Genomic DNA, 26,741 nt, shown 5'->3' on the forward strand with positions numbered 1-26,741 from the left:
AAGGTGAGGCTGGGCAGGAAATAAAGAATGTTAGGCACAAGCTTGTAAAGTAAGGAATAAAAAGATAAGGAGAAAGTGAGACTGAAGCTTGAGTTTGAGAATAAAAACAATCACTAAAGTGACATCATAATGAAACAAAGTTTAGCTATAAAATTAAATTATTGGTGACATCCAGCATACAGGTATGGTAAATTTGTGCACTGATCGATCTGAGTACACTCCATACAGACTAGCTGCCAGCTGTGTTATACAGCTGACACTTGATCAAATGTAACTACCACAATCGCAGTCTGCTTCAGTTTAACCTTTATGAGGTTAGAAATGGTGGTGTGTCCCTGCTATCACCTATCAGTTCTCAATATACTGTTGCCATGGCAGCTGCTTGCTTACCTGTGGCCAGTCTATGGGCGGTAATTTTGCAATGGACTACAATAGTACAGTATATTTTATAAGCAATAAGGCGATCGCAAGATAAGTCTCCTTAGAGTAAGGGACTAGCATATAAAGTATTAAAAATATAAAACCATTTCTTGAAATATTAAAAGTGAAATAAAAAAATACCAAATTAACATATTTGTATGTTACTCGATGTTCAAACTAATAAAAGTTCAAGTGTAGAGAGGAAATACCGGGCACCACAGATGAGCAACAATCAGCTTCGCACTGGTCTAAGGAACCAGACCACTATTGTGGGCATGGGACACCTGCCCCGGTGCTGCACGCTCAAAAACAGACCGAAGTGCAAAAATTCAAATCCAATATAAGAAAAAAGAAAAAAGCAGCAACTCACCGAGGGATGAGATCAAGTCTTCTTTATTGGGCAAACACGGGTAACATATAGTTCAGGGAGGGGGAGACGAAGCCTCGGACAATGGTGACTGTTTTGCGCTAGTGTGGCGCTTCTACGATTCCTAAGAAAACCTCTTCCAAAGTGTTCTGGACTTCAGACTTGGCTGAAGGTTCACCTTCCAACTTCCAACAAGACAATGACCCTAAGCACACAGCTAAAATAACAAAGGAGTGGCTATAGAACAACTTTGTGACCGTTCTTGACTGGCCCAGAGCCCTGACCTAAAACCAATTGAGCATCTCTGGAGAGACCTAAAAGTGGCTGTCCACCAATGTTCATAATATAACCTGACAGAACTAGAGAGGATCTGCAAGGAAGAATGGCAAAGGGTCCCCAAATCCAGGTGGGAAAAACTTGTTGCATCATTCTCAAGAAGACTCATGACTGTACTAGCTCAAAAGGTGCTTCTACTCAATACAGAGCAAAGGGTTTGAATACTTATGACCATGTGATATTTCAGTTTTTCTTCTTTAATAAACTTGCAAAAATTCCTACATTTCTGTTTTTTTTCAGTCAAGATGGGGTGCAGAGTGTGCACTAATGAGAAAATTAACTGTTTTGAATTTACCAAATTGCTGCAATGAAACAAAGAATTAAAAATTTAAAGGGGTCTGAATATTTTCCGTACCCACTGTATAATTTAATAGAATAAGCCCAGTGAGGGGAGTCTTAAATGTATACATGCGCCATTCAGTGTCAACAAAATAATTGTTGAATGAATTAATAGATGATGTAATATAATTAATTTTATTTAATAAATGTGCTTGAGTTTATACATGTACCAGTCAGTGAGAACAAAATAAGTGTTGAATGAGTTAATAATTGATATGATATAATTAATTTCACTTAGTAAATGTACATGAATAGATGGATGTGAAGTGCACAGTATGGGAGATACACAGGACTGTAACTGATGCGCTAAAGAGCAGTGCACAGCTGTTCAATAGCTGGGTTACTGTGGGTCAGACCAGACTGTGGGAAAAAATAATGGGTGCATGTGCCAGGGGTAATTTCAGAACAACAGCGTGGGAAACATACCAAAGCGCATGTGTTGCGGGCGGGGAGGACGCTGCGCTCACCACGCTCGGGTCCGGCGCTGCTGCTGCTGCTCGGTGGCTCGAGCGGTGGGCCAGATCCGGGGACTCGAGCGGCGCTCCTCACCCGTGAGTGAAAGGGGGGTAGTTTGGTTTGGGGATGTGGTCCGTGATGCCACCCACGGTTTGTGGTGAGGTTGGGGCACCACCGCTGCTGGTGACGGGGATCCCGGGAGCGATGGCGGGGGGCAGCTGGGATGTTTTTTTCCCCCTCCGTGGGTAGGGGTTGGTTGTCCCGGGGCCCGGTAAGGCGTGACGATGAGGTACGGTTGGTGAGGTGCAGGGTCGCAGGGGCAGCGCGGTGCCAGATGGCACGGTGGTAGTCACTCAGCCAATGATGGATACAGAGTCTCCGGTAAAACAAACGGCTGGATGGATGGGTCCCGCAGCCGGCTGCTGTGGTTACTCCCGGTAGGTTGGTGGTGGCTTCCTTTCCCTACACCGGTTGTGTATCTTCGGTCCCGATGGCTTCCCACCGGTAACCTGCTCCCCAGCTTGGATATGGGCCGGAAGAGCCCCTTTTGCCCGCAGGCTCTGGCACTGGGAATTCTAACTGTGGTGGTAGTTGTGCTTCCCTTTCTCGGTTTGGATGGTTGCCTTCAGTCGGGTCTTTGCTGCTAGGAAACCCTGGAGGTTCCGGTCACTAACGGATTTGACCGGTTTAACGGCGACTTCAAGCCTGGTCGGGGTCCGTAGGCCCTGCCGGTTTGTGCTGGCTTCTCTTCGCTCCCCAGTTCGGTACCGGCGGGCCACCGCCCGTCCCCGGTCCTACGGTTCCGCGTCGATCGGCCTCTCCTGCAGACGACCACCACCGTCTGCCAACCTTGCTCTTGGTGCTCGGGCCACGTACCCGGACACGGTCAGTCTGCTCCTCTACTACTGCTTCTTGCTCCTTCACTTTCACTCTCCCTAACCACTCTTTCGGCTACACTCGAGCTCTGCCCAAGCTTAACTGACTACAGTTTCCTGTCTCCAGGACTGTGAACTCCTCAGTGGGTGGGGCCAAGTGCCTGGCTCCACCCCACCTGGTGTGGACATCAGCCCCTGGAGGGAGGCAACAATGATTTGTGTGTTTGACTGATGTGCCTATCTCGGGGTGTGGGGTGTGTTGTTGCAGTACCTGTGAGGACCTGGCTTGTCCAGGGCGCCACACATGCACATGTTTGAGGGCCAGTGAGGGATACCATGGCTGAAATGAAAAAAGAAAAACGAAAAAGAAAAATGTAGACTATGAAGATCCTGGGGATATTAGACAGTGACGGTCTAGAAACCTTTGCCAGCATCAGGTATAATTTTGAGTATGAATTTTTATGGCAAAATATGAAAGATGAATAAATAAAAAATGAATGAATAAATACAAATATTAAATACATAAGAAAAACCTTCAATAATCTTAAAAAAAACCAACATATTAACATATGACATAATGAATTAAATTATATATTGGTTCTGAGTGACCCCTTAGTAAAATTAATTGAAAAGGTCTGAAATATAATTAAGACACATTGGTTTCAATTAATGTATCCAAAAAGTTCCTTTGCTATTCAGAGCTTGGATACAGTTTGGAATATCAGTTGGAATTTGCTCAATGGGAGTGACCCATAATTTCACAACTTTATTGTGGACCATAGTGCAGTGTCTAGATAATCCCTCTGGAGATATTGTGGGAATTAAGTCTGTTATGGAGGGCTTCTGTTGTCCTGCCAATGTACTGTTTATACATTCACAGCCAAAAAACATATCATGAAACTAGATTGGAAATTTTATTAATTTAAATATATTTTAATTTTCCGTTCTACATTTATTATTGTTTTACATTTTTATTGTTTTATGAATAATATCAATATTTTATTTCCTATATACATTTGAAACCAGAAGTTTACATACGCCATCTAAAAAGACACACATGCAGGTTTTCTCACTATCTGACATGAAATCAGAATAATCTTTTCCCGATTTAGGTCAATTAGGATTACGAAAGTATTTTATATTTTCCAAATGCCCAAACTATGAGAGTGAGAGAATGTTTTAAGGCATTTTTATTACTTTTTGCAAAGTCAAAAGTTTACATAAGTTTCGTTAGTATTTGGTACCATTGCCCTTAAACTGTATGACTTGGGTGATGTTTTGGATATGCTTTCAGAAGCTTCTCATTATAGTTGGTAGAATTGGTGTAACTGAGCCATGTTTGTAGGTCACCTTATTCGCACCTGTGTTTCCAGATTTGCCCATAAATTTTCAATAGGATTCAGATCAGGGTTATGTGATGGACATTCCATAACATTGACTTTGTTATCCTTAAGCCACTTTGTAGCTAGTTTGGCAGTATGCTTTGGGTCATTGTCCATTTGGAACACCCATTTAGGCCCAATTATTAAGTTCCTGCTTGATGTCTTGAGATGTTGCTTCAGTATTGCCACATAATCTTCTTTCCTCATGATGCCATCTATGTTGTGAAGTGCACCAGTCACTACTGCAATAAAACAACCCTACAACATGATGCTGCGACTCCTGTGTTTCAGTTGGAATGGTGTTCTTAGTCTTCTCCCTTTTTCCTGCAAATGTAATGATGGCCATTATGGCTAAGCAGTTCAGTTTTAGTGGATTTCCAAAAATTAATCTGGCTTTTTTATGTTTCTTTTGAAGTAATGGCTTCTTCCTGGCAGAGTGGCCTTTCAACCCATATTGATACAGCACTCGTTTCACTGTGGATAATGACACAATCTTACCATTTTCCGCCAGCATCTTCACAAGGTCTTTTGCTTTTGTTCTTGGCTTGATATGCACATGTCTGACCAAGGCATATTCATCTCTGGTAAACAGAACCAATCTCCTTCCAGAGTGTTATGATGGCTGGACATTCCCATTTTGTTTGTACTTGTATATAATTGTTTGTACGGATGAATGAGGCACCTTCAGGTATCTGGAAATTTCACCTAAGGATGAACCAAACTTGTACAAGTCCACAATTCTCTTCCTGAGGTCTTGGCTGATTTCTTTGACTTTCTGTCATGTTTGGTAAGCGGAGTACCAAGCGAATGGCAAAAGGGAAGGGGAACCCTGTGTCTAGGGAAACAAAAGATGGTGACCAATGACCAAACTTACTGCTAGTCCCTGACGTCACGCACCACCCTAGATAGGTTCTGCACCTTACCCTAGGTATTCCTAGTGCTGGGCTTTAAATAGGGAACAGATGGGATGAGCTGTTTGTCAACCCCACTAAATACTATAGAAGACACAAGGAGGACATACAGGGGGAGAATGCATGAAATGCTTATCTACAGATGACACAGGTAGAAGTTCAGCAACGATACCATAGAGGAGTACAAGCCACCTGCTTGTAATCAAGGATTGAATGAACTGAAAAATATCACCAGCACCAGTCCAAGGAAGGAAGGGGTATTTAGGCAGCAAGAGAATGCTGATAATCAGCAGCTGGGTGGAAGGAAAGCTCCTGCTTGGTCAAAAAGGGGAGAGATGAATCCAGCAGGAGAGCTACCTATACCAATATATACTGACAGCAGGAACAATGGAAAGTCAGGGACCCTTCTGAGCATCCAAATGCTTTGACCTTCCATGGCCAGAAACCACATGACTGTCTGTCACCCGTGATACACTCTTGACACTTTCCCATGATGCTGCACAAAGAAGCAGTTTGTTTCAGGCATGCATTAAAATGAATCCACAGATGTGTCTCAAATTAACTCAGATGTTGCCAATAAACCTATTAGAAGCTTCCTAAGACATGATATCATCATATGGGCTGTCCCACATTGTTTAAAGGCATAGTATTCATAAGGGCCATTTGGGCTAGTTTCACACTTGCGTTGAACGGTATCCGTTGCATTGCGTTGTGTGACAGATGCAACGGATGTGTTGCATATAGTGGCACAACGGATGCAACGGATCGTACAAAACAACGGAATCAGCCTTTTTTTTTTTTAAACAGTTTCACTGGTGGCAGACTATTGTGAACGATCGGCTGATCGCTCCCAGCAGCCGGTCGCCAGGTGATCAGCTGATCACTCCCAGCAGCCGGTTGCCGGGTGCTCAGCTGATCGCTCCCAGCACGGGGGGGGTAAACTGATCATTCCCAGCACCGGGTGATCAGCTGATCGCTCGGCCGCCGAGAATGTGTGCGTGGGGCGGAGTGCAGAGTGGGTGGATTTGAGCGGGGTCATGGTGCTGAGGACAGGTGAGTGTGAGTGTGTGTGTGTGTATGTCTATGTGTATGTGTGTGTGTGTATATATGCATGCAAAGTGGAGTGCGGGAGGGGGCGGAGCCAAGCAGGGAAGTGTCGGGCTCCCTGCACACGTGGCCAGGATAAATATCGGGTAAAGCACTTTGCTTGCTTACCCGATATTTACCTTAGTTACGGGTGCAGGGAGCCAGAGAGAGCATGCGCAGTGAAATCCTAAGGATTCCGCTGCTCAAAAAAAGTTACATGCTGCATTCCTCCCGCTGGGTGGAAGCAACGCAGCGTCGCCCAGCAGAAGCAACACAGGTCCTTTTGGCACAATCCGTCATCCATACAAGTCTATGGGAAACAGCGGAATCCGTTAACAGATTCCGCTGTTTTCCAAAAGGGCGGATTGTGACGGAAGGAAAACAACGCAAGTGTGAAAGTACCCTTACACGCTGCGACATCGCTAATGATATATTGTCGGGGTCACGGTATTTGTAATGCACATACGGCGTTGTTAGAATCATCACAGCGTGTAACAGGCTGGAGCAACCTTAAACGATCGCAAAAGAGGGAAAAATCGTTTGTCTGTGAGAGGTCGTTTGTATACCAAAAATCATTGTCTTGTCTAGTCAGTAGCAATGTTGTACCTCGTTCCTGCGGCATCACACATCGCTATGTGTGACACCGCAGGAGCGACAAACATCTCCTTACCTCCGTCCACCAGCAATGAGGAAGGAAGGAGGTGGGCGGCATGTTCCAGCCACTCATCTCCGCCCCTCCTCTGTTATTGGACGGCTGACGTGTGACGTCGCTGTGACTCTGCACGAACCGCCCCCTTAGAAAAGAGGCGGTTCGCCGGCCAGAGTGACGTCGCAGGGAAGGTAAGTCTGTGTGACGGGTGTTAGCGATGTTGTGCGCCACAGGCAGCGATTTGCCCGTGACGCACAACCGACGGGGGCAACCAATATCGCAGCGTGTAATGTACCCTTTAGTGTATGTAAACTTTTGACTTTGCAGAAAGTAATAAAAATGCCTGAAAAACGTTCTCTCTATCACATTATTCTGGCATCTGGCAAATATAAAAAAAGTTGATAATCCTAATTGACCTAAAACAGGAAACGTTTATTCTGATTTTCATGTGAGAAAACATGCAGATGTGACTTTTTAGATAGTAAATGTAAACATCTGGTTTCAACTGTATCTAGCTATCTATCTATCTCTATCTATCTATCTGTCTATCTGTCTATCATGTATACCATATCTATCTATACTACCTTTTAAGGCTGCATGCCCACGGTGAGGGAATGCAGCAGTTTGGAAGCAGCATGTTTTCGCTACATCTAAAATGCTGTGTTGTACACTAGATTTTTAGAAATCCCACTGTGCTTCTTTTCTCTGCAGAGATTGGCATAAACATCTGCATATCGTTAATTCAAATATAGTGATGCATATATACATACATATTTATCATATATTGCGCAGAAAGGACTATAATATATGAACCAAATCGCTGAAGGAGCAACCAAAAAAGAGAAAAGAGGCGATCAACGGTTCAATACTTATTTTATTAATACTCGTGGAACATGTGGATAAGTGAGGGGAGGAAAAAACGGTGTACATCACCGCAAACAATGGAGGTATAGATGATAATGTATCAATTATGTCCCAAATTCATAGTATAGGGTCATATCCAGAAAGGGTAAAGGTCCCATCATTTGAAGGAAAGACCACATCAAGCCGCCATATCAAAACAATTCCTGCTAAATAGATACAATATATAGTATATATCTACATAATTAGAAGCAAGAAGGGTGAGACAAGACCCTTCAATGTGGAAAAGACTCCTTAGTCATTATATAGTCTATATCATCCATAATAGTACACATCCATGTGCCCATACATCACATGAAAAACCCCAGTCAATGTACATAAAAGTAACAATGACAAGAGCAGCAATATGGGGATACCCCCCAGGATAATTGCAAGCATGTGTCTGCACATACACACATTTAATCCCTCGCGGAGATCAATGAATAGATCCCACGTGGAAGTCAATGAACTAATCCCACATGGAGGTCAGTGTGTGCATCACAATGACAAGAGCAGCAATATGGGGATACCTCACAAGATAATTGTGAACCTATGTCTGCACATACCCACATTTAATCCCACATGGAGATCAATGAATTGATCCCACATGGAAGTCAATGAACTAATCCCACATGGAAGTCAATGTGTGCATCACATGGCATGAGGATCAAAGAGATACTGGTGTATACATGTGCACATAGACGTGTTAGCAGACAAAGCTGTAGCGAGCGGACACACACAGGCTACCCCATCCCACATGGAGATAAATGTGTGTATCACATAGCATGAGGATTGAAGAAATTACTGGTGTATACATGCGCACATAGACGTGTTTACAGATGAGGCTGCAGCAGGAGGACACACTCAGGCTATACCATCATAGCATCGTACGAGCAATAATACAAGGCTCATGCATATATATAACCTCACAATGGTGGCCAATCGTGTGTACACCCTGCGGCAGCAGCGGCAATCACCAAACCACAGCACGTGCAGGTGTCAGTGTAAAATAAGGTGTATAACACCACGGGGTAGAACACCAATAATACCACCGGGTAACCAAAATTATAGTACTGACACCCCACACATGCTACCGGCCGGCGACCGCCACCGTACTAGTACAGAACAATAGAAGCATATGGGAGGAAAAATCCCACAATGGGGGACATCAAGACACTTCCTGGATCAGCCAAGGACAAGGATAAGGCATTACCTAAAATAAGTAGTTTGCGGAGGGAATGCGCCCGATGCGCATTTCGGAGTGTACCTTCGTCAGGGGGCGTGACCGGAAGACATGGGGGTGCCATTAAAATAGGCCTTCATCCCCCAGCTGATTGGGCAGACAATCGGACGCATCCGCCGCCGGCCGACCGGAAGTCCTATAATATATTTCTATTTTCATCCCCCTCCTGGCTGGGTAGTTGACGCATGCGCCGCTTGCCTGGATTTCCTGTTCTCGCAGGTGCGTCTCTATGGCGACGGGGACACCGGGTGTTTTTACCCGGCGTTCTGTGGGGCCATGACGTGCCTGTGAGGCGGGACTTCCGGTCGGCCGGCGGCGGATGCGTCCGATTGTCTGCCCAATCAGCTGGGGGATGAAGGCCTATTTTAATGGCACCCCCGTGTCTTCCGGTCACGCCCCCTGACGAAGGTACACTCCGAAATGCGCATCGGGCGCATTCCCTCCGCAAACTACTTATTTTAGGTAATGCCTTATCCTTGTCCTTGGCTGATCCAGGAAGTGTCTTGATGTCCCCCATTGTGGGATTTTTCCTCCCATATGCTTCTATTGTTCTGTACTAGTACGGTGGCGGTCGCCAGCCGGTAGCATGTGTGGGGTGTCGGTACTATAGTTTTGGTTACCCGGTGGTATTATTGGTGTTCTACCCCGTGGTGTTATACACCTTATTTTACACTGACACCTGCACGTGCTGTGGTTTGGTGATTGCCGCTGCTGCCGCAGGGTGTACACACGATTGGCCACCATTGTGAGGTTATATATATGCATGAGCCTTGTATTATTGCTCGTACGATGCTATGATGGTATAGCCTGAGTGTGTCCTCCTGCTGCAGCCTCATCTGTAAACACGTCTATGTGCGCATGTATACACCAGTAATTTCTTCAATCCTCATGCTATGTGATACACACATTTATCTCCATGTGGGATGGGGTAGCCTGTGTGTGTCCGCTCGCTACAGCTTTGTCTGCTAACACGTCTATGTGCACATGTATACACCAGTATCTCTTTGATCCTCATGCCATGTGATGCACACATTGACTTCCATGTGGGATTAGTTCATTGACTTCCATGTGGGATCAATTCATTGATCTCCATGTGGGATTAAATGTGGGTATGTGCAGACATAGGTTCACAATTATCTTGTGAGGTATCCCCATATTGCTGCTCTTGTCATTGTGATGCACACACTGACCTCCATGTGGGATTAGTTCATTGACTTCCACGTGGGATCTATTCATTGATCTCCGCGAGGGATTAAATGTGTGTATGTGCAGACACATGCTTGCAATTATCCTGGGGGGTATCCCCATATTGCTGCTCTTGTCATTGTTACTTTTATGTACATTGACTGGGGTTTTTCATGTGATGTATGGGCACATGGATGTGTACTATTATGGATGATATAGACTATATAATGACTAAGGAGTCTTTTCCACATTGAAGGGTCTTCTTTCACCCTTCTTGCTTCTAATTATGTAGATATATACTATATATTGTATCTATCTAGCAGGAATTGTTTTGATATGGCGGCTTGATGTGGTCTTTCCTTCAAATGATGGGACCTTTACCCTTTCTGGATATGACCCTATACTATGAATTTGGGACATAATTGATACATTATCATCTATACCTACATTGTTTGCGGTGATGTACACCGTTTTTTCCTCCCCTCACTTATCCACATGTTCCACGAGTATTAATAAAATAAGTATTGAACCGTTGATCGCCTCTTTTCTCTTTTTTGGTTTCTTTTCTCTGCAGCATAAACTGACATGTGGTGCAGCATGTCAATTTATGCTGCAGAGTCGCAAGTTTTCTCCACCGAAAGAAAAAAGCTAAAATCCGCAGCAGTCCAAACCCTAATCATGGGTACAGACCACTGCGTTCTTCTGTGGACATTTGCATCTCCGCAGGATGGCTTAGACTGTGTTTTAGATGCAGTGTCACTAGATAGTGGGTAAATAGCCTAAAAATGAGAAATTAGGTGCAACGAAGGGAATTTTGTTTACTTACCGTAAATTCCTTTTCTTCTAGCTCCAATTGGGAGACCCAACAATTGGGTGTATAGGCTATGGCTCCGGAGGCCGCACAAAGTATTACACTAAAAGTGTAAAGCCCCTCCCCTTCTGCCTATACACCCCCCGTGCTCCCACGGGCTCCTCAGTTTTGGTGCAAAAGCAAGAAGGAGGAAAAAAATTATAAACTGGTTTAAAGTAAATTCAATCCGAAGGAATATCGGAGAACTGAAACCATTCAACATGAACAACATGTGTACACAAAAAAACAGGGGCGGGTGCTGGGTCTCCCAATTGGAGCTAGAAGAAAAGGAATTTACGGTAAGTAAACAAAATTCCCTTCTTCTTTGTCGCTCCATTGGGAGACCCAGACAATTGGGACGTCCAAAAGCAGTCCCTGGGTGGGTAAAATAATACCTCGTAATAGAGCCGTAAAACGGCCCCTTCCTACAGGTGGGCAACCGCCGCCTGAAGGACTCGTCTACCTAGGCTGGCATCCGCCGAAGCATAGGTATGCACCTGATAGTGTTTCGTGAAAGTGTGCAGGCTCGACCAGGTAGCCGCCTGACACACCTGCTGAGCCGTAGCCTGGTGCCTCAAAGCCCAGGACGCACCCGCGGCTCTGGTAGAATGGGCTTTCAGCCCTGAGGGAACCGGAAGCCCAGCAGAACGGTAAGCTTCGAGAATTGGTTCCTTGATCCACCGAGCCAGGGTTGATTTGGAAGCCTGTGACCCTTTACGCTGGCCAGCGACAAGGACAAAGAGTGCATCTGAGCGGCGCAGGGGCGCCGTACGAGAAATGTAGAGTCTGAGTGCTCTCACCAGATCTAACAAGTGCAAATCCTTTTCACATTGGTGAACTGGATGAGGACAAAAAGAGGGTAAGGAGATATCCTGATTGAGATGAAAAAGGGGGATACCACCTTAGGGAGAAATTCCGGAACCGGACGCAGAACCACCTTGTCCTGGTGAAACACTAGGAAAGGGGCTTTGCACGACAACGCTGCTAGCTCAGACACTCTCCGAAGTGAAGTGACTGCTACTAGGAAAACCACTTTCTGCGAAAGGCGTGAGAGAGAAATATGCCTCATTGGCTCGAATGGTGGTTTCTGAAGAACCATCAGCACCCTGTTCAGATCCCAGGGTTCTAACGGCCGCTTGTAAGGAGGAACGATGTGACAAACCCCCTGCAGGAACGTGCGTACCTGTGGAAGTCTGGCTAGGCGCTTCTGGAAAAACACAGAGAGCGCTGAGACTTGTCCCTTAAGGGAGCCGAGCGACAAATCCTTTTTCAGTCCAGATTGAAGGAAGGACAGAAAAGTGGGCAAGGCAAATGGCCAGGGAGAAAAACCCTGAGCAGAGCACCACGACAGGAAAATTTTCCACGTCCTGTGGTAGATCTTGGCGGACGTTGGTTTCCTAGCCTGTCTCATAGTGGCAATGACCTCTTGAGATAATCCTGAAGACGCTAGGATCCAGGACTCAATGGCCACACAGTCAGGTTGAGGGCCGCAGACTTCAGATGGAAAAACGGCCCTTGAGACAGCAAGTCTGGTCGGTCTGGTAGTGCCCACGGTTGGCCGACCGTGAGATGCCACAGATCCGGGTACCACGACCTCCTCGGCCAGTCTGGAGCGACGAGGATGACGCGGCGGCAGTCGGCCCTGATCTTGCGTAACACTCTGGGCAACAGTGCCAGCGGAGGAAACACATAAGGGAGCTGAACTGCGACCAATCCTGAACTAAGGCGTCTGCCGCCATAGCTCTGGGATCTTGAGACCGTGCCATGAACGTCGGTACCTTGTTGTTGTGCCGGGACGCCATTAGGTCGACGTCCGTCATGCCCCAGCGGCAACATATCTCCTGAAACACGTCCGGGTGAAGGGACCATTCCCCTGCGTCCATGCCCTGGCGACTGAGAAAGTCTGCTTCCCAGTTTTCTACGCCTGGGATGTGAACTGCGGATATGGTGGAGGCTGTGGCTTCCACCCACAGTAGAATCTGCCGGACTTCCTGGAAGGTTTGCCAACTGCGTGTCCCGCCTTGGTGGTTGATGTATGCCACCGCTGTGGAGTTGTCCGACTGAATTCGGATCTGCTTGCCTTCCAGCCACTGCTGGAACGCTTTTAGGGCCAGATACACAGCCCTGATCTCCAGAACATTGATCTGAAGCGAGGACTCTTGCTGAGTCCACGTACCCTGAGCCCTGTGGTGGAGAAAAAACTGCTCCCCACCCTGACAGACTCGCGTCCGTCGTGACCACTGTCAGGATGGGGGTAGGAAGGATTTCCCCTTCGATAATGAAGTGGGAAGAAGCCACCCCCGAAGGGGAGCTTTGGTTGCTTGAGAGAGGGAGACGTTCCTGTCGAGGGACGTCGGTTTCCTGTCCCATTTGCGTAGGATGTCCCATTGAAGAGGACGCAGGTGAAACTGCGCGAAAGGGACTGCCTCCATTGCTGCCACCATCTTCCCCAGGAAGTGCATGAGGCGCCTCAAGGGGTGTGACTGACCTTGAAGGAGAGATTGCACCCCCGTCTGTAGTGAACGCTGGTTGTTGAGCGGAAGCTTCACTATCGCTGAGAGGGTATGAAACTCCATGCCAAGATATGTCAGCGATTGGGCCGGTGTCAGATTTGACTTTGGAAAATTGATGATCCACCCGAAACTCTGGAGAGTCTCTAGAGTAGCGTTGAGGCTGTGCTGGCATGCCTCTTGGGAGGGAGCCTTGACCAGCAGATCGTCTAAGTAAGGGATCACCGAGTGACCCTGGCAGTGGAGGACCGCGACTACTGTCGCCATGACCTTGGTGAAAACCCGGGGGGCTGTCGCCAGGCCGCACGGCAGTGCCACGTCGCAGAAGAGGGAGAGCCTGCCACCGACCAAGGATGCGGTGTGAGGTGGCCGTAAGTCATGAGGAAGCCTCCTTGGTAGCGGCACCTCCGGGGGTCTTTTTAGGGCGTGACTTAGACCGCCATGATTCGGAGTTCCTCTGATCCTTCTGAGGCCTTTTGGACGAGGAGAATTGGGCTCTGCCCGCACCCCGAAAGGACCGAAACCTCGACTGTCCCCTCCTCTGTTGGGGTAATTTTGGTTTGGCCTGGGGTAAGGATGTTTCCTTTCCCTTGGATTGTTTTATGATTTCATCCCATCTCTCACCAAACAAACGGTCGCCAGAAAATGGCAAACCGATTAAGCACTTTTTGGCAATCAAATCTGCCTTCCATTCCCGTAGCCACAAGGCCCTGCGTAATGCCACCGAATTGTCGGCTGAAACCGCCGTACGGCTCGCAGAGTCCAGTATAGCATTAATAGTGTAGGACGCAAATGCTGACGTTTGAGAGGTTATGGGAGCCACTTGCGGCGCAGACGTACGTGTGAGTGCGTCAATTTGGGCTTGACCCGCTGAGATAGCTTGGAGTGCCCATACTGCTGCGAATGCTGGAGCGAAAGACGCGCCGATAGCCTCATAGATGGATTTCAACCAGAGCTCCATCTGTCTGGCAGTGTCATCCTTGAGTGAAGCCCCATCTTCAACTGCCACTATGGATCTAGCCGCCAGTCCGGAGATTGGAGGATCCACCTTGGGACACTGAGTCCAGCCCTTGACCACGTCAGGGGGGAAGGGATAACGTGTATCCTTAAGGCGCTTGGAAAAACGCTTATCTGGACAAACTCGGTGTTTCTGGACTGCCTCTCTGAAGTCGGAGTGATCCAGAAACATACTCGCTGTACGCTTGGGGAACCTGAAACGGAACTTCTCCTGCTGAGAAGCTGACTCCTCTGCTGGAGGAGCTGAGGGAGAAATATCCAACATCTTATTTATGGACGCAATAAGATCATTCACTATGGCGTCCCCATCAGGAGTATCAAGGTTGAGAGCGGCCTCAGGATCAGAATCCTGATCAGCTACCTCCGCTTCATCATACAGAGAGTCATCTCTCTGAGACCCTGAACAATGTGATGAGGTCGAGGGGATTTCCAAGCGAGCTCGCTTAGGCGGTCTGGGACTGCGGTCCGTGTCAGAGACCTCACCCTGGGATCTATGAGACACCCCGGGGGGGACATTGTTGTTCCAACTGAGGGGAACTAGGGGGCAGTGATTCCACAGTGCCCATGGTCTGAGATACCGGTCTGGACTGCAAAGCTTCTAGTATTTTAGCCATAGTCTCAGAAAGTCTGTCAGTAAAAACTGCAAACTCCGTCCCTGTCACCTGGACAGTGTTAGCTGGTTGTTCCCCCTGGGCCCCCCTTAGCAGAGGCTCCGGCTGAGTAAATGCCACAGGGGCCGAGCAGTGCACACAATGAGGGTCAGTGGAACCTGCCGGTAGCGAGGTTGTACATGCGGCGCAGGCAGCATAGTAAGCCTGTGTTTTGGCACCCCTGCTTCTTGTGGGCGCCATATTGTTGTCTCCTATGAGCAACCCAACAGGGTATATAGCCAGAAATCAACTGTGCACCATACAGTGTAAAGTATAGCCTGTAAACATGTAACTATAATCACACTTCTGCACAAGTGGGGCCAGCACCTCAGGTGCTGCTTACCGCCCGCTTAAAGCAGTTGTGTGGCCATCAGAATCCCTGCCTGGGTCCCCCAGAGTTTGTCTCCCCTCTGCAGCGTCCAAGGAGCTGACAGGAATGGCTGCCGGCGTCCTGAGGAGAGGAGGGAGCCGTGGGCGTGACCCAGAAAGTGCGGGAGCTGGTGCCTCACTGTGCACAGTGAGGGGGGTGGAGTATGCAAAGCATGCTCCAGCCCTCAGTGCTGCCGTGCTGTACAGCGTCCCGCCCTTCACCTGACTGGCAGGGCTGGGGGCGGAAAGAAACAGAGACTAGGCCCAAAAGCCGGGGACTCGAGTTATAAGCGCGGCCGCCGTATAAGCGCGGCCGACGCAGAGTCCCCGGCGCACTAACAGTCCCAGCCGCGCCTCAGTAAAAACAATGGCAGCGGCGGTCAGCGCGGTAGTCCCCATACACAAACACACTCAGCGACGCTGCAGTGTATAATGGCACAAACGCGGTCAGCGCCGCGGTCCCCGGTGCACTAGCACACCCAGCAATGCTGGAGTGTTGCTGTGCGCGGTCCCCACGGGGACACAGAGTACCTTAAAGTAGCAGGGCCATGTCCCTGAACGATACCCGGCTCCTATCCAGCAGGCTCCTCAGGAGTTGTGGATGAAGCACGGTCTCAGTGCCTGGAGACCGATAGGATCCCACTTCACCCAGAGCCCTAAGGGGGATGGGGAAGGAAAACAGCATGTGGGCTCCAGCCTCCGTACCCGCAATGGATACCTCAACCTTAACAACACCGCCGACAAGAGTGGGGTGAGAAGGGAGCATGCTGGGGGCCCTATATGGGCCCACTTTTCTTCCATCCGACATAGTCAGCAGCTGCTGCTGACTAATCTGTGGAGCTGTGCGTGCATGTCTGCCTCCTTCGCACAAAGCAAAAAAACTGAGGAGCCCGTGGGAGCACGGGGGGTGTATAGGCAGAAGGGGAGGGGCTTTACACTTTTAGTGTAATACTTTGTGCGGCCTCCGGAGGCATGGCCTATACACCCAATTGTCTGGGTCTCCCAATGGAGCGACAAAGAAAGCAACATTTTTTGTGAAGAGAAAAAAAAGAATATTTTGAATATGATGACCTAATTTTATCAAATTCTGTGAAGAACCAGTGAGTTCAAAATGCTGTTTATACTCATGATTAAAATCCTAGAAGGGTCTAGTTTCCAGAATGGGGTCACTTGTGAGTAGTTATGGGCAATCCCAAACTGTAAAGTTCGGGGATAGTACTGATTACAAAGTGATCGTGTACACGATCCCGATCACAAGATTTCCTGGGAACCTCATGTTACAGATCGGGTTCAGTTCGGGTCCAAGGGCTGTAAAAAAACCCCCACATTATTAAAAAACATTATGATCATACTTACAGGTACCGCGACGCGTCCCGCAGACTCTGTTTCCCAGACGCTTCTGCTTCCGCATCCGATCATTGCTGTGCCCCCCAGTAAGCACCACTGCCTAAAGGACCTTCCATGATGTCACCATTAGAGTTGAGCACGGTTCGTGGTTCGAGGTTCTCCAGTTCTAGGCTCGAGTGATTTTGGGGCCTGTTCTAGATCGAACTAGAACTCGAGCTTTTTGCAAAAGCTCGATAGTTCTAGAAACGTTCGAGAACGGTTCTAGCAGCAAAAAAACAGCTAATTCCTAGCTTGGTTTCCGCTGTAATAGTGTAAGTCACTCTGTGACTCACACTATTATGACATTTCAGTGTATAGTGTGCGTGAACAGTGCCTTCAGATCACTGCTGTTTCTATAATGGCGATCGCCATTTTTTTTTTTTTTTCCTTGTCTTCCTTCCCTAAGCGCGCGCGTGTAGTGGGGCGGGCCAGCATGTCAGCCAATCCCAGACACACACACAGCTAAGTGGACTTTTAGCCAGAGAAGCAACGGCATGTGTGATAGGATGTCCATGTCACATGTCCCTGTATTATAAAACCGGACATTTTCCTCCAGGACGCCATTATCTCTTCTGCGTCTTTGGTGTCAGACATCACTGGCGCAGCTCCTATCGCCGATACAGCTGTATACGCTCCATACACAGCGCTGGACAGCTTAGGGAGAGCACTTTCTAGCAGTCCTTTTAAGGGCTCAAACCGGTAGGGTCAGAGCCATAGGTGACAGGTCCTGAAAACAGCGACAGCGTCTGTGTAGCCAAGGTCAGGGATTTCCTCCCTGCATTTCCCTATTAGGAGGGAATAGAAAGGCAGGCTTCCATTCCTCTACCCAGAGCCCCACAATCCTGGTACTGTACCCTCCTGTCCTCTGCACACTCCAACTCATTATAACTAAGCCATTATACTAGCAAACACTCAGTGTACCTAGTGGCATCCTAAACGTGGCTATTGGACTTTGCTATAGTCACACTAGTGCAAAGACATTTGCAGAGCACGTCTGCCTGCATTGCACACTCCAACTCATTATAACTAAGCCATTATACTAGCAAACACTCAGTGTACCTAGTGGCATCCTAAACGTGGCTATTGGACTTTGCTATAGTCACACTAGTGCAAAGACATTTGCAGAGCACGTCTGCCTGCATTGCACACTCCAACTCATTATAACTAAGCCATTATACTAGCAAACACTCAGTGTACCTAGTGGCATCCTAAACGTGGCTATTTGACTTTGCTATAGTCCCACTAGTGCAAAGACATTTGCAGAGCACGTCTGCCTGCATTGCACACTCCAACTCATTATAACTAAGCCATTATACTAGCAAACACTCAGTGTACCTAGTGGCATCCTAAACGTGGCTATTGGACTTTGCTATAGTCCCACTAGTGCAAATACATTTGCAGAGCACGTCTGCCTGCATTGCACACTCCAACTCATTATAACTAAGCCATTATACTAGCAAACACTCAGTGTACCTAGTGGCATCCTAAACGTGGCTATTGGACTTTGCTATAGTCCCACTAGTGCAAAGATATTTGCAGAGCACGTCTGCCTGCATTGCACACTCCAACTCATTATAACTAAGCCATTATACTAGCAAACACTCAGTGTACCTAGTGGCATCCTAAACGTGGCTATTGGACTTTGCTATAGTCACACTAGTGCAAAGACATTTGCAGCACCTCTACCTGCATTGCACACTCCAACTCATTATAACTAAGCCATTATACTAGCAAACACTCAGTGTACCTAGTGGCATCCTAAACGTGGCTATTGGACTTTGCTATAGTCACACTAGTGCAAAGACATTTGCAGAGCACGTCTGCCTGCATTGCACACTCCAACTCATTATAACTAAGCTATTATACTAGCAAACACTCAGTGTACCTAGTGGCATCCTAAACGTGGCTATTGGACTTTGCTATAGTCCCACTAGTGCAAAGACATTTGCAGAGCACGTCTGCCTGCATTGCACACTCCAACTCATTATAACTAAGCCATTATACTAGCAAACACTCAGTGTACCTAGTGGCATCCTAAACGTGGCTATTGGAATTTGCTATAGTCACACTAGTGCAAAGACATTTGCAGAGCACGTCTGCCTGCATTGCACACTCCAACTCATTATAACTAAGCCATTATACTAGCAAACACTCAGTGTACCTAGTGGCATCCTAAACGTGGCTATTGGACTTTGCTATAGTCCCACTAGTGCAAAGACATTTGCAGAGCACGTCTGCCTACATTGCACACTCCAACTCATTATAACTAAGCCATTATACTAGCAAACACTCAGTGTACCTAGTGGCATCCTAAACGTGGCTATTGGACTTTGCTATAGTCCCACTAGTGCAAAGACATTTGCAGAGCACGTCTGCCTGCATTGCACACTCCAACTCATTATAACTAAGCCATTATACTAGCAAACACTCAGTGTACCTAGTGGCATCCTAAACGTGGCTATTGGACTTTGCTATAGTCCCACTAGTGCAAAGACATTTGCAGAGCACGTCTGCCTGCATTGCACACTCCAACTCATTATAACTAAGCCATTATACTAGCAAACACTCAGTGTACCTAGTGGCATCCTAAACGTGGCTATTGGACTTTGCTATAGTCACACTAGTGCAAAGACATTTGCAGAGCACGTCTGCCTGCATTGCACACTCCAACTCATTATAACTAAGCCATTATACTAGCAAACACTCAGTGTACCTAGTGGCATCCTAAACGTGGCTATTGGACTTTGCTATAGTCCCACTAGTGCAAAGACATTTGCAGAGCACGTCTGCCTGCATTGCACACTCCAACTCATTATAACTAAGCCATTATACTAGCAAACACTCAGTGTACCTAGTGGCATCCTAAACGTGGCTATTGGACTTTGCTATAGTCCCACTAGTGCAAAGACATTTGCAGAGCACGTCTGCCTGCATTGCACACTCCAACTCATTATAACTAAGCCATTATACTAGCAAACACTCAGTGTACCTAGTGGCATCCTAAACGTGGCTATTGGACTTTGCTATAGTCACACTAGTGCAAAGACATTTGCAGAGCACGTCTGCCTGCATTGCACATTCCAACTCATTATAACTAAGCCATTATACTAGCAAACACTCAGTGTACCTAGTGGCATCCTAAACGTGGCTATTGGACATTTGTCTAGTCACACTAGTGCAAAGACATTTGCAGCACCTCTACCTGCATTGCACACTCCAACTCATTATAACTAAGCCATTATACTAGCAATTTTTGCTGCCAGTTTAAGGGCCGTAGTTGCATTGTCAGGGATATTTATTCTTTATTATTCTGCTGTTAATAAAGCTAGACCACCACTGCAATCTACACCACCTCTCAATTTTTACTACCACATTTTCAGTCCACAATCTTGTTGCAATCAACATGAGTGGCAAAATGACAGATGCTGGTGGAAAGGGGAAGAGGCGTGGTGGAAAAGGCAAAAAAGGTTTTGTCCGTGGGGAAGGTGGCAAAGCTCCATTATCATCTGCTGAAGATAGACCATCTACCAGCAAAAGTAAGATGTCTACTACTTACCATGGACAATCCGATGTGCTCCCTTTTTTACGGACACGAACAACAGGAACAAAGGTAGATGATGGGCAAAAAAGGAAAATGCTTGAATGGATCTCAAGTGGTCCAACAAGTGCCCTCTCAGACACTTCAAGTACCGCATCCAAAAAACACCAGTCCTCTGAGTTGTCATCCCAATTAAACTTGCTTTCTCCCAGCTCTGAAGTCTCCATCAGCCCTGCACAGTATGGTGGAACTGAGATGGCTGAGTCTGCAGAGTTGCAGAGTTGTTCAGTCACACTATAGCCTGGGAATCAGAGGTCTGCTCCCAAGCTACAGTGAGTACAGAACAGGAAATGGTCTGCAGTGATGCCCAGAACCTTTGTGACTCTGATTCAGACCATGAGGACCAAGTTTCGGAGCATAATGTTGACCCTTTGTCACAAACTGTAACACCTGTGGTTATAGACAATAAGGAACATACTGATGAAGATGAGACTCAGATACCCGATTGGGATGACAACTTAAATATTCGGTCAGGGCAAGAAGAGGCTCGGTCTGAGGGGGAGGGGAGTGCAAACACAACAATTGATGATGAAGTTCTAGATCCCACCTACTGTCAACCCACAGTCAGGCACTCGAGGAGGTCAACAGAGGTGGTGGAGGAGGATGCAACTGATGACGAAGTTACCTTGCGCCTTCCTGGACAGAGTCGGAGTACTGGTAGCACTTCTACAACTGCATCCTCAGCCACCACTCTGCCTCTGAGCATTATTCGGGGTGGATCAACAGGTCGCATGGCCTCTAAGCCTTGCCTAGCCTGGTCCTTTTTTGACATAGAAAAAGATCGCCCAAATTATGTGATCTGTAAAATTTGTCATGGTTCTCTTAGTAGAGGTCAAAACCTCAGCAGTTTGACAACTTCTTCCATGAATCGTCACATGAATAAATATCATATGGCCCGGTGGAAAGCTCACCGTGCTGCAATGCGGCCTAGCGGAGCGAACCATCCACCGCCTGCCCCTTCCAGTGCATCCGCGCGCTCGTCATCTTCTAGGACTGTGGGGACAGCTGTCACACCTGTTTTTCCACCCACAACTTCCACCACTGTAACCGCAACAGGCAGTTTGCTTGGTAGGTCGTCAGTTGTTTTGGAAGGGGAAACAAGTGAGTGTGTACAGCTCTCTCAGACATCGATAGCACCAACTTTGGATGAAGGCAACATCATGTCTCCGCCTGCACTTTCCTCAAAAACCTGCATTTTTCCATAGGTTGACTCTATCCCTCTGTAAGCTGTTGGCTACAGAAATGCTGCCTTTCCGCCTAGTGGACACACAGGATTTTAGAGACCTTATGTCTGTCGCTGTGCCCCAGTACCAGATGCCTAGTCGCCACTACTTTTCTAAGAAAGGTGTGCCCGCGCTACACCAGCATGTCGCACACAATATCACCGCTTCCTTGAGAAACTCTGTGTGTGAACGGGTGAATTTCACCACCGATACTTGGACCAGTAAGCATGGACAGGGACGTTACATGTCACTCACTGGGCACTGGGTAACTATGGTGATAGATGGTGAAGGGTCTGCTGCACAAGTCTTGCCGTCCCCACGACTTGTGTGTCAATCCTCTGTCTGTCCAAGTTCCGCCACTGCTTCTGCATCCTCCACCTCATCTGGGTCCTCCACCTCCGCCCCAAGCCTGCCTGGTCAGGCCACCAGCGTTCTCACTGCGCAGAAGGAATCACGCACCCCTCATTACTATGCTGGCAGCAGAGCGCAACGGCATCAGGCGGTCTTTAGCTTGACATGTCTTGGGAATAAGAGTCACACAGCTGAGGAGTTGTGGTCAGCTCTGCGGTCCGAGTTTAATAAATGGTTGTCTCCACTCAACCTGCAGCCTGGTAAGGCCGTGTGCGACAATGCTGCAAACCTGGGTGCGGCCCTTCGCCTGGGCAAGGTGACACACGTACCTTGTATGGCTCACGTGTTGAACCTTGTCGTGCAGCAATTTTTAACACAGTATCCCGGCCTAGATGGCCTTCTGAACAGGGCACGAAAACTGTCTGCTCACTTCCGCCGTTCAAGCGCCGCAGCTGAGCGACTTGCATCGCTCCAGAAGTCTTTCGGCCTGCCGGTTCATCGCCTGAAATGCGATGTGGCGACACGCTGGAATTCAACTCTCCACATGTTACAGCGACTGTGGCAGCACCGCCGTGCCCTGGTGCAATACGTCATGACGTATAGCCTGGGCCAACGAGATGCAGAGGTGGGGCAGATCACCCTGATGGAGTGGTCTCAGATCAAGGACCTATGCACCCTTCTGCACAGTTTCGACATGGCGACGAATATGTTTTGCGCTGACAATGCCATTATCAGCATGACGATTCAAGTCATTTACATGCTGGAACACACGCTAAACACTATTCGGAGTCAGGGGGTGGGACAACAGGAAGGGGATGAACTACAGGAGGATTCATATGCGCAAGACACAACAACATCACCAAGGTCCAGATGTTCATCATCACCAAGGCGCCAGGCATGGGAGCATGGGTGACAGGGATCAACAAGGGCGCATGGTAGCAGGCGAGATGTTGAGGAAGGTGCAGGAGGACATGAAGAAATGGAGGACGAACTGTCCATGGACATGGAAGACTCAGCAGATGAGGGAGACCTTGGTCAAATTTCAGTTGAAAGAGGTTGGGGGGAGATGTCAGAGGAAGAAAGTATGGTTAGCACCTCTATGCCACAAACACAGCGTGGACTTGGTCCGCATGGCTGCGCAAGACACATGAGTGCCTTGTTGTTGCACTACCTCCAACATGACCCTCGTATTGTCAAAATTAGAAGTGATGATGACTACTGGCTTGCCACACTATTAGATCCCCGGTACAAGTCCAAATTTTGTGACATAATTCCAGCCATAGAAAGGGACGCACGTATGCAGGAGTATCAGCAGAAGCTGTTACTCGATCTTAGATCCGCTTTTCCACCAAACAACCGTGCAGGTGCAGGGAGTGAATCTCCCAGTTGTAACTTGACAAACATGGGACGGTCTCGTCATCTTCAACAGTCTACACGTACCAGTAGGACCGTATCTGGTGCTGGTAACAGCAATTTTATGGAATCTTTTCATAATTTTTTTAGACCCTCCTTTGCAAGGCCACCAGAGACAACAAGTCTGACACATAGTCAACGGCTGGAGAGGATGATACAGGAGTATCTACAAATGAACATCGATGCCATGACTTTGCAAATGGAGCGTTGCTCATTTTGGGCTTCAAATCTAGAAAAATGGCCAGAGCTATCAACTTACGCCTTGGAGATTTTGTCGTGTCCAGCTGCCAGCGTTGTCTCTGAACGTGTCTTCAGTGCTGCTGGGTGTGTGCTGACAGATAAGGGCACGCGTCTGTCCAGTGACAATGTGGACAGACTGACGTTCATCAAAATGAACAAGTCATGGATCCAGAAGGAATTTACTACCCCTGTGTCATCCTGGGGAGAGTAAATGCTTGTGGATTTGGAATGTGCTTGATGCAAATCTAGCTGTGAAGTGTACAACTAGGGCACAAGTGCTGCCACTGAATGGGTGGGTGTGTGTGGGGCACAATTTTTGGAAAAAAGGGAGACTCCGCTTGGAGTAACCCTTGCTTGCTGTGTTTTTGAAAGAAGCCAAGATGAACAGAGCTGGGATCAGGAAAGACTTTGCTACCTAACCGGTGTCATCCTGGGGACGGTTAAGAATAGCGTATTTTTGAGTGTGCTTGATGCAAATCTAGCTGTGAAGTGTACAACTAGGGCACAAGTGCTGCCACTGAATGGGTGGGTGTGTGTGGGGCACAATTTTTGGAAAAAAGGGAGACTTCGCTTGGAGTAACCCTTGCTTGCTGTGTTATTAAAAGAAGCCAAGATGAACAGAGCTGAGATCAGGAAAGACTTTGCTACCTACCCCGGTGTCATCCTGGGGACGGTTAAGAATAGCGTATTTTTGAATGTGCTTGATGCAAATCTAGCTGTGAAGTGTACAACTAGGGCACAAGTGCTGCCACTGAATGGGTGGGTGTGTGTGGGGCACAATTTTTGGAAAAAAAGGGAGACTCCGCTTGGAGTAACCCTTGCTTACATTGTTTTTAAAAGAAGCCAAGATGAACAAGTCATGGTTCAGCAAAGACTTTATCTACCTACCCCGGTGTCATCCTGGGGACGGTTAATTATGGCGTATTTTTGAATGTGCTTGATGCAAATCAAAACATCCTGTTTGCAACTAGGGCCCAAGTGCTGCCACTGAAGGGGTGGGTGTGTGGGGCCCAATTTTTGGAAAAAAGGGAGACTCCGCTTGGAGTAACCCTTGCTTACCGTGTTTTTTAAAAGGAGCCAAGATGAACAGAGCTGGGATCAGGAAAGACTTTGCTACCTACCCTGGTGTCATCCTGGGGACGGTTAATTATGGCGTATTTTTGAATGTGCTTGATGCAAATCTAGCTGTAAAGTGAACAACTAGGGCACAAGTGCTGCCACTGAATGGGTGGGTGTGTGTGGGGCACAATTTTTGGAAAAAAAGGGAGACTCCGCTTGGAGTAACCCTTGCTTACATTGTTTTTAAAAGAAGCCAAGATGAACAAGTCATGGTTCAGCAAAGACTTTATCTACCTACCCCGGTGTCATGCTGGGGACGGTTAATTATGGCGTATTTTTGAATGTGCTTGACGCAAATCAAGCTGTGAAGTGTACAACTGGGGCACAAGTGCTGCCACTGAATGGGTGGGTATGTGTGGGGCACAATTTTTGGAAAAAAAGGGAGACTCCGCTTGGAGTAACCCTTGCTTACATTGTTTTTAAAAGAAGCCAAGATGAACAAGTCATGGTTCAGCAAAGACTTTATCTACCTACCCCGGTGTCATGCTGGGGACGGTTAATTATGGCGTATTTTTGAATGTGCTTGATGCAAATCAAAACATCCTGTTTGCAACTAGGGCCCAAGTGCTGCCACTGAAGGGGTGGGTGTCTGTGTGGCCCAATTTTTGGAAAAAAGGGAGACTCCGCTTGGAGTAACCCTTGCTTGCTGTGTTTTTAAAAGAAGCCAAGATGAACAGAGCTGGGATCAGGAAAGACTTTGCTACCTACCCTGGTGTCATCCTGGGGACGGTTAATTATGGCGTATTTTTGAATGTGCTTGATGCAAATCTAGCTGTGAAGTGTACAACTGGGGCACAAGTGCTGCCACTGAATGGGTGGGTGTGTGTGGGGCCCAATTTTTGGAAAAAAGGGAGACTCCGCTTGGAGTCACCTTTGGGTGTTTTACATGACTTTAGAAGGGCGTGCCATGCCTATATCTGTGTCTCCTCCTCTTTTTCCTTGTCCAGCTCTTTTGTTTTTGCATAAGTATATGTCCTTGTCACTTTCCCATGTGTTTGTGTTGTGTTGTGAGTTGTTTGTGACCTTTTGGACACCTTTGAGGGTGTTTTCTAAGTGTTTTTATGTGTTTGTGATTGCCTGCCATTGTTTCCTATGCAGTTCGAGTTCGGTTCGTCGAACGTTCGACGAGCAGAACTCGAACGGGACTTCCGTTCGGCGAACCGACCTCGAGCCGAACCGGGACCGGTTCGCTCATCTCTAGTCACCATGTTACCAGTCTGGTGTGAATGTTGTACAGTCATTGGCTAACAAACTGGTCACATGACTATGACGTCAGCAAAGGTCCTGTTAGCTGAACTGTTACTGTGCAAGTGTCGCATCACATCACAGTGCACAATCTCCTGACAGGAGCGGGTCAGCTGCATGTATTTCCATGCACCTGAGAAGCTCCTGTCCTGAGAGTGTCAGGCGGGGTGATGCAATGAGAGATTCAAGTGCAATCATACCCTCACTGTCAGCCTGCTTCTCGCTCTGTACAGAGTGATGTAACAGAGCTGACAATGCTCTACCTGTGAACTATGTCGGACTAAGGAGATTTTTATAATTAAAAAGGAGACTACATTTTTTTTTGTTTTACTTCTAATAAAAAAATGTTTTCTATGTGTTGTAGTTTTTTTTACTGTTTACCAGAAATTCATGGTGGCCATGTCTAATTTGGCGTGACACCATGAATTTCGGGCTTAGTACAATCTGAGAATATAAAGCTAGCCGGGTAAAGCGCCTGTAAATGACGCTAAGAAACAATGCGTCATTTCCAGGGGTAGTGCGGGCTGCCAAGAATCTCAGCCCACAGCTGCCTGGCTTTACCTGACTGGCAATCAAAATACAGCGGGAGCCCACTTTTTTTTTTTAATTATTTTTTAAATA

Source organism: Anomaloglossus baeobatrachus, chromosome 7, assembly GCF_048569485.1.
Source record: "Anomaloglossus baeobatrachus isolate aAnoBae1 chromosome 7, aAnoBae1.hap1, whole genome shotgun sequence".
Taxonomy (NCBI): domain Eukaryota; kingdom Metazoa; phylum Chordata; class Amphibia; order Anura; family Aromobatidae; genus Anomaloglossus; species Anomaloglossus baeobatrachus.